This window comes from Osmia lignaria, unplaced genomic scaffold (genome assembly GCF_051020975.1).
Source record: "Osmia lignaria lignaria isolate PbOS001 unplaced genomic scaffold, iyOsmLign1 scaffold0035, whole genome shotgun sequence".
In the NCBI taxonomy this organism is placed as follows: Eukaryota; Metazoa; Arthropoda; class Insecta; order Hymenoptera; family Megachilidae; genus Osmia; species Osmia lignaria.
The window spans coordinates 278242-286844 of record NW_027478176.1 but is presented as its reverse complement, the minus strand read 5'-3'; positions in this window follow the sequence as shown (position 1 = coordinate 286844).

Below are 8603 nucleotides of genomic sequence, written 5' to 3'. Positions count from 1 at the left end.
ATGTCAATACAACTGCAAACAGAACTAAATAATGAATGACATATCAAAATAGAGTAGCTAAAGCAACAAATAAATGAATCAAATATAAAGTACGCAGTTCAATAAACACTATACCAGTGTGTAAACTGAAATAAGAATAAAATGAAATAAAATAAAATAGAATAAATAAATAAGTAAATAATAAATAAGAGTACTTGAATAATAAGATTATAATAAAATTCACGCACAATCAAAGCATTTGGATGGACAAAACCACTTATCATTGTAGAGATAGCAAAACTTAATTAAAATAGGGTAAAATAAGGTAAAATAAATCATATCCATTAACTTTAATTGATCAGAATGAGTGAGTGGATGAATAATGAATGAGTGAATGGAACGATTAAGGAAATTAAAGATTAAGGAAAATAAAGAAGGTAAGAAGGCGTGAGTGAGAGCAAAAAGCAGGGATGTGTCAGAACGAATAAACAATGAGAGAATGAAAGAATGAATGACTGAACAGTGAAATAATCAATTAAAGATAATAAAGAAGAATGAGGTAAATAACAAGATAAATAATAAGGCATAAAATATAAAGTGAAGGCTGTAATCAACATAATGTAAATAATGTAATGTATTGTAATGTAATATAATGTAAAACAAAATGAAATATACTAAAATAGAATACAACATACAAGAAGTGAACTCAATGAAATATAACCGTAGAGATTATTAGCTACAACACTCTATTTCCTCACCAAAGTAGGTTATAAACTAAATTATAAATGGTAAATGGTAAATGATAAATGATTATGTCAATGCAAATGCAAATAAAACTGACTATTGAATGACTTATCATAATAATAAAGTAACTAAAGCGACCAATAAATCAAATCAAATATAAACTGTGTAGTTCGATAAACACTATACCAGTGTATAGACTAACAATAAATAAATAAATAAGGATACTTAAATGATAAGATTATAACAAACCATGCCCAATCAAAGCATTTGAATGGACAAAACCACGCATCATCATAGAAATAAAAACTATAGTAAAATAAATCATATCATATCCATTAATTTTAACTTTAATTGATTAGAATGAATGAATGAGACAATGAATAATGAATGAATGAATGGGACGATTGAGGAAATGAAAGATTTAGAAAAATAAAGAAGGTAAAGACGTGAGTGGAAGAAGGCGTGAATGAAAGCAAGAAAGCGAGAATGTAATACAATATTATAAGTAAATAAGTAAGTAAGTAAGTAAGTAAAGGAAAGTAAATGAGCACCCACCACCCAACAAATAAACTACACAAAACAATTTACACCAAAAGCACAAAAGCAATCACTCATTGCACCACACCATTAAGCAAACACGCTAAATCTGCAATAAACTGAAAACAAAACTGGAACTGGAACAAGAGGAACAATTAAAACACAACCCGGATTGTCCAATTTATTTATTTATTAATCAATTCGATTTATTTAAGCACATGTCACTGCTGCATCGTTGTGAAAAGACCAAAATGAAATGAAATGAAATGAAATATGTAAGCCACAATATGAAAAGAAGTAAAGGAATAAGGAATAAATACGATGAATGATATAATCGAAAATCAAGAATCGAGAGAACAAGAAAAGTAAACCGCGTAACCGCATAAACCACGTAACCTCCGTTTTTACTCCTTCTACCTCTTTTATAAACCTTTCATTGTCTTCTTTCTTTTTTTCTTCACACATTTTGTTGTATTCTTTCTTTGCTTTTCTGTAACTTTCTCCCTCTTTCCTCCCCCTTCTCCATTCTCTTAGTATCTTCCTAACTTCCTTTTTTCTTTCTTTACACTCCTCGTCCCACCATCCTTTTTTCTTGCTCTTGCGTCGTTTCTTACTTCCTCTCTCAAGCCCTTTCCTGAGCTCTTCTAGTATTATTTTCATGTCGTCGTTCAATTCCTTGCTCTTCGGTCTCCTCCAGCTTAGACTTCCTTCTCCTTTCTTCTACTATGGTTTGTTCCCCTCCCTCCCTCATTTCTACTATCAGGGGGTGGTGGTCTGACTCCATCCTGTCCCCAATTTCCATCCTTTTAATCTCTTCCCTTCCTTCCTCCTCTACTATAACGTAGTCTATCACCGTTTCTCCTCTGGCCCCTGTGTATGTAAATTCGCCATCCTTGTCCCCTTCTATACTCCCATTCAGGATAGACCATCCTGTCTCCCTCAGGACCTCTAGTAATCTGTTTCCTTCCGCGTTACTCTTCTTATCCTTGGACCTTCTTTTTTCCTCTCTTTCTTCGTCCTTCTCCTCTACCGTGCTTCCCCCCTCCTCTCCCGTTCTCGCATTGAATTCGCCCCCTATCATCGACCTTCTCCCTTCCCCTATTTCTTCCAACCATGGTCTGAGTTCCTTTATCTTTGTTTCCATGCCTCCGTTTACGTATACCCCCACAATCCTCCAGTTCAGCCTCCCCCCTTTACATTCTGCCATTATTATGCCCTCTTTCCCCTCCTCCACTTTGATCCCCCTTCCTTGCCCAATACCCTTTCCTTCACCCCCATTAACATCCCTCCCATTGCTCTTCCTGTTTTGTTTTTCCTTTTCGCTTGTTGCGCTTCCCACCTGTATCCTTTTGGCATCTTGTCCCTTATCTTGACCCATCCTCTCTCTTCCAACCATGTTTGTATAAGTACTACCACGTCCCACTCTTTTATTGTCTCCCAAAATTCTACGTCTTTATTTAATACTCCTGCGCCGTTCCAGAATCCTACTGTCCAGCTTCTGTCCTCCTTTCTTTCATCTCTTCTTGTCCCTTCTTTTGTCTCCGACTTCTTTTCTCTCTCTGTTCTGACTCTTTCATGCTCCCTGCTGTTCTCCTCGCTCGCTTCTTCTTTTAGTTCTTTCGCTTTTCTTCTCTTTTCTCCTTCTGTTGATTAACGTCCTCCACTCTCTTATCACGCCCTAAGCCCCTTTCCGCTCTTCCCCCTTCTTTTGTTCCCTTTCCTGAGCTAGTTTCCATTCTTTCCCCTCCCCATCCGTTAGTGCTCCCTTATCATCATCCCATTTCCATTTCCCTTCTATTCTTATTTTCTTGAAGTCTATCCATACGTTTTCTCCTTTCTCTCTTTCTCCTCTTGCGATTCTTCTTAATGCCCACTGCGTTCTTCTTTCCTCCCATGTTAGGTCATCCTCTATTCTCTCTTCTCTACCCTTTAGCGCCCTTTTCTTTTCCATTATTTTCCTCTTTAGTTCTGCCGTCTTTACTTTTACTTGCATCATATAAATTTCTTTCCCCTCTGTACTGGTCCCACCGCTTTCACCTCCTCTATTGCGTCCTCTACCCCCGTAACCTTTAATATCTCCTGTGCTTTTTTTATCCGACTTCGAAAAGGAGGGGGATACTCAATTCGATGTGGATGTATTTTTTTTTTTTAATGTATGTTCACCGATTACGTCGAGACAGATGGACTAATCGGATCGAAACCTTTTGCATCTGGTAGAGTATGTCTCCCGATTGGTCCCGTTAAAAAAAAATTTTGCATTTTTTCATTCCGAACGCTTTTTATTGCAAAAAACGTACTATTTGATGTACGTGCGGTATACGTTCGTCGGTTACTTCGAGACGGATGGATCAATTGGAACGAAACTTTTTGCGTCTTATAGAGTATAACTCCCTAATAGTTCGATAAAAAAAATATTTTGCATTTTTTCATTCTTAATAATTTTTAATGTATATTCGCCGATTATTCCGGGACGGATGGACCAATTGGAACGAAACCTTTTGCACCTGGTAGAGTATGTCTCCCGATTGGTCCCGTTAAAAAAAAATTTTGCATTTTTTCATTCCTGCCAATTTTTATTTCAAGAAAACGTACGGCTTCATTTATATTTTTTTCTTTCGGCGTTTACTCTTGTAAAGTCGCGGAGTTCTCTCTCTCACTGAGTCCTCGGCGTACTTTATGTAATTTGATCTACGTTGTCAGGTAGATAGGGGTTCTCACTTACCTTTCGCTGGATGAGTAGAACCAATCTATGGACGGAACCTGGGGTGGTGTGTCGTCCAAGTGTTGGAGCGGTAGGGTAGATGTTCGAGTGAAGATCACGCACTTTCGATCACAATGAATGTTTATTCGTTACTGGTACAGTCTTTCGATTCGTTAGCGTTTTACAATTGAAGGTTACGGAGCCTTGCTCTGTCGAAGTACTGTGCTTCGTAGCAGAGTTATATAGGTTAGACTTATTTAATTAATCGAGTTACCGGAATCTTGCTCTGTCGAAGCACTGAGCTTCGTAGCAGAGTCGTGTAGATTCTTGAGGATCGAACTCGGAACGGTACTTCGCGGATTATATTCGCGGATTTTTGGTACTTGTACTTGAATTTCGAACTGCGCCTATGAGAACTTCTTACGAGAACTATTGGAAAAAATTGACTGTGTGCGGGCGGGCCCGGTCGCGTTATTTTATATTGATAAATGAGGTCGACATTTGAGTTGGCAATTCGGGTGAACCACCTCGTTCGGATCGTCAGCGTTCTCGCCGTACGACGACCCGGCTGAGTTGCTCACTCAGAATTTGCGGAACGATGAATTTGGATGGTGCAATAGAAGTTTAAAGAACTTGGGTGATGAAATAGAAGTTTCAAGAATGCATCGCAGGACGTGACAATACATATATTGTACTAATTTTAATTGTGAAATCAATCACAAAATTAGGGAAACTTATGTTTATTTATATGTATATAGAATGCGTCACAGGACGTGACACTCTACAGGGAATATACCGATTGCGACTTTTCAACATTATCCGTGAAATGAAATGAAGTGAAAAAAAAAAAAATAGACTTCGTCATTTTCTCTACCAGTTGGTCGCTAAAAGAAGGGTTGGCTTCCTTCTTCAGGTATCAGTCGCTGGAAGCTAATTTGGACTGTTTCTTTGCAAAAGTAACCGTCGTAATCTTTGCATTTCTGCGAGTGCTCTTTCGTCATGCGGTTTAACGAGGACTTTGTTTGGTGCTAAATCAGATAGAGCTAAACCATCTAAACTTTTGACACGACTAAGAGCGACGTAAATTTGGCCTTTTGCAAAATTCTTTTTGCCAAGATCAATGCTTTGTTTAATGTAGTCCCTTGTAATTTATGCACCATTACTGCCCAACTTAGAATAAGTGGTAACATTCTGCGCTCGACGTCCCCATAACCTTTCGTCGCCTGAAACGTTGCTACAATTGGAGATATTGGGATGTAACCGTCGAAATCTTTAAATCTATTTCCAATGGACTCGTCGTCAAAATTTATAAGTACCGCGTCCGGCAACTCTCCCTGTTCTAGTTGATCTCTTCGAAGTGCCGGCCATGTAAATTTCTTCACTATTCCCATTGCGCCATTTATCGAACCATCAGAAATTGATATATTTCGTCGCAGCATGACTCGCGATCCTTCAGTTAACTTTATTGTATGTAACAGTCCGCCACAATTATTTACATTTGTAGGTATGACATTTTCTGGTGGCCTTTTCCCATATGTAGCTGCCTCACGGGATTCGTCTATTGCATCAATGACGTACATTCGGTGTGATTTTGCTAATTCATGAGTCATTTTTGAATTATATTCATCCACTAATTTTATCGTTGGAAATATTCTTACTGCTGCACCATCCTCGAACTCTCCGGTTAGAGGAACTCTTCTTCGTTCGCATAATATTTCCAGTTGAGAAGTTGTCACTTCCCCAAACCGAAGGTTATTCAATAAATCGATGAACTCAACGTCATCTCTTTGTCGTATATTAATGGTGAGTTCGCAGAATGAAAATTGATGCCATAAATTAATTGCTGCAGTACACCAATGTGGCTGTACAAAACACCAGTGTCCTTTTACTGGGGGCAACTGCATGATATCGCCAAAGAGAAGTACATTTACGCCACCAAATAGTTTATCATTTGTTTTGAATTCTTGCAATCTTAAATGAATTATTCGCAACTTCTCATAAGATACCATTGATATCTTGTCGATAATCAACCACCTTGTATGACGCCACTTTCGTCTCTCCTGTTCGAGCCTCTGTCCTGTCAGTCGTCGATAGGTCATTGCAGTACCTTTTTCAATAGGCAACGAGAACAAGGAATGCAGAGTTTTTCCGAATATTTGACGGACAGCGACGCCAGTCAAAGAAGCTACTTCAATGAAAGATGGTTTTATCATCGCATCAACTGTAGGATTATAGCAGCGTTTAACGTGTTCAACAAGTAATTTTGAAATAAACGACTTGCCACTACCAGCTCCTCCGGTAATAAAAAGCAATATTTGTTCCGTATTTTCATCATCATTTTTTTAAATATCTTTCTCAATTACTGCGGAAACTGATTTTAATAAGTCTTTCTGTTGAATATTAAGACTACGAATACTATTACGGATCACGTCTTCTGGCATTGCAATTGTTTCTTGCTGTTGATCTTCATATAAATCACCTTGATCATAATATATTGTTTCGTCGGCATGAATTCCGACTGGATCTCTTAAATGTTCATTAGTTTCTTCTTCATGTACAATATTCAAAGCAACAGCCTGGGCGAGCGCCGCTTCAATAATTTGCTCTGCGTGAGTAAATTGTTTGACGGTTGCGTTACCCAACATAGGTTTCAACTCGTATTGCCATCGAAGAAAACATTGTTCTGAAGATTCGTTTTCGGACATAAGTGTACTTTCATCATGAAATGGAATGTGACACACTATTAAGTTATAGAAGTATCTTTCTCTATCACTGTTCAGGGTATAATATCGGTGGCGGAGTACAGCTGGTTTATTTCTTATTCGCATTCGGGTATTGTCCTTCAATTTTATAAACTTCGATCTCTAAATTTCTTCATCGTCAGTTCTAAGTTCAGCGTCGCCATCTTCTTCTGTCCATATTTCACTTGAAACTGTTTCATATCGGACAGCAAATTCGGCTAAACTCAAGTTTTCTAGGTTGTCTGGCCTCTTTACGTAACGATCGAATATGTTATTGAAAAATGATGTTTCATTTTCTTCAAATCGCAGAATTCTATATCTCTGCTCAGGCCGACAGCTGTTTATAAATACAGCTTTTCGCGAGCTCATTTTAAGAGGCAGATGGCATAATCGATAAGCACATTCTATGGCATTGACCATACGTTGAGATAGAATTGCCATAGATACCGAAAATAATTGATTTCGGATGGTATCGTTTCGGCGTTTCGCTCGTAAAACGGCTTCTTTAATAATATTTCCTGTGTCCTGCGGCTCGCATTTACTTGCGTATTTAGCAATATAATATGCGACGGCTGTAACATTTCCGCATGGTTGAATATCCATGTTTGCTTTCCAAAGCTTTAAAAGATTTGGGTTGTAATTATTCACCATAACTTCATTCGCGGTTCCCTTAAGTACGCAGAAACACCTGTTGTTCGCAAGTGTGTCATCTGGGCCTAAGCACATCGTTCTTTCACTTATCGGTCTGGGGAATCCAAATCGACAAGAACGATTATTACAATCTTTGTAACATGTATGAGAATGTTTATGAATTTGGACTTTTTGAACTATATCGTTCATATCGTGATTTTCGACTTCCAATGAACAAGATACAATTTTCTCAATAACGTTTTGGCCTTCGTTGGTTAGGAAATCAGGTACGTTTGCACCCCAAAGAAGCATGTGCAAATGTGGACTTCCTCTATTTTGAAATTCAATTCTATACCAAAAATCGGTAACAACGCCGCCTAAGCAATGCGAGTTTTTTAAATACTGCATTAACGCGTTTACGCGTCACGTAAATTGTCTTGCAATAACTACAGGGTGTCTCTGAACCAACTGTAGTCGATCTGCAAACGTTAGGTTTTCAAGTTCGGTCGTTGATTGACCTTCGGATAGTAGTAATGCCTTCAACATATCTGGCCAGTTTAGATCATTACAAGAGAACAGCATCGTTTCCAGTATGATACCGATCCTCTTATGTTTCTCATTGTGAGATGTATGTTGTCTACTAATCCCTCTGGAGTATATTCACCTTGGCGCATTCTACATGACACTGAAATGCTAGCTTTTGCGCGGTAATATTCAACCACAGATAATGCGAAGAACAGATAATCTGTTCGTTGGAACCGTTTGTCATTGCTCAGAATACGTGCTTGGAAGTAATCTAATGGTGTTATTGGGATGTCACGATGCTCTCTGAATCCATTTTTTCCATCTGGAAACAGGAAGTACCAACACAGTTCTTCAATTCTTCTCTCCCTCTCTAGGTTCAAAGGAGGCGCTGTTTTTCTATGTATATTCGCCAGTTCTATCGGGTCATTGTCTGCATTATTATTAGTGTTACTGACTGAGACGACACTATCGATGTTGGGAACACCTTCGTCAATCGAACGTAACATGCTTGTTTCGAAAATAATTCGTGTTGCGTCGGATTCATTTCGTGGGGTCACAACTGATAGATGTTGCATTCTTTCTACCAGTGAAGATCTATTTCTCTGGGATGCAATTGTTACAGGTGTTAATGAGTAGATATTTAATACATTACTGTTGCCATGTTTCGCATACAAATTACGACGCAAAGTGGCGTGTAAAACATCAATAGTAGTAAATTTCATACAGCATGAGGTGCCCCGTAACGG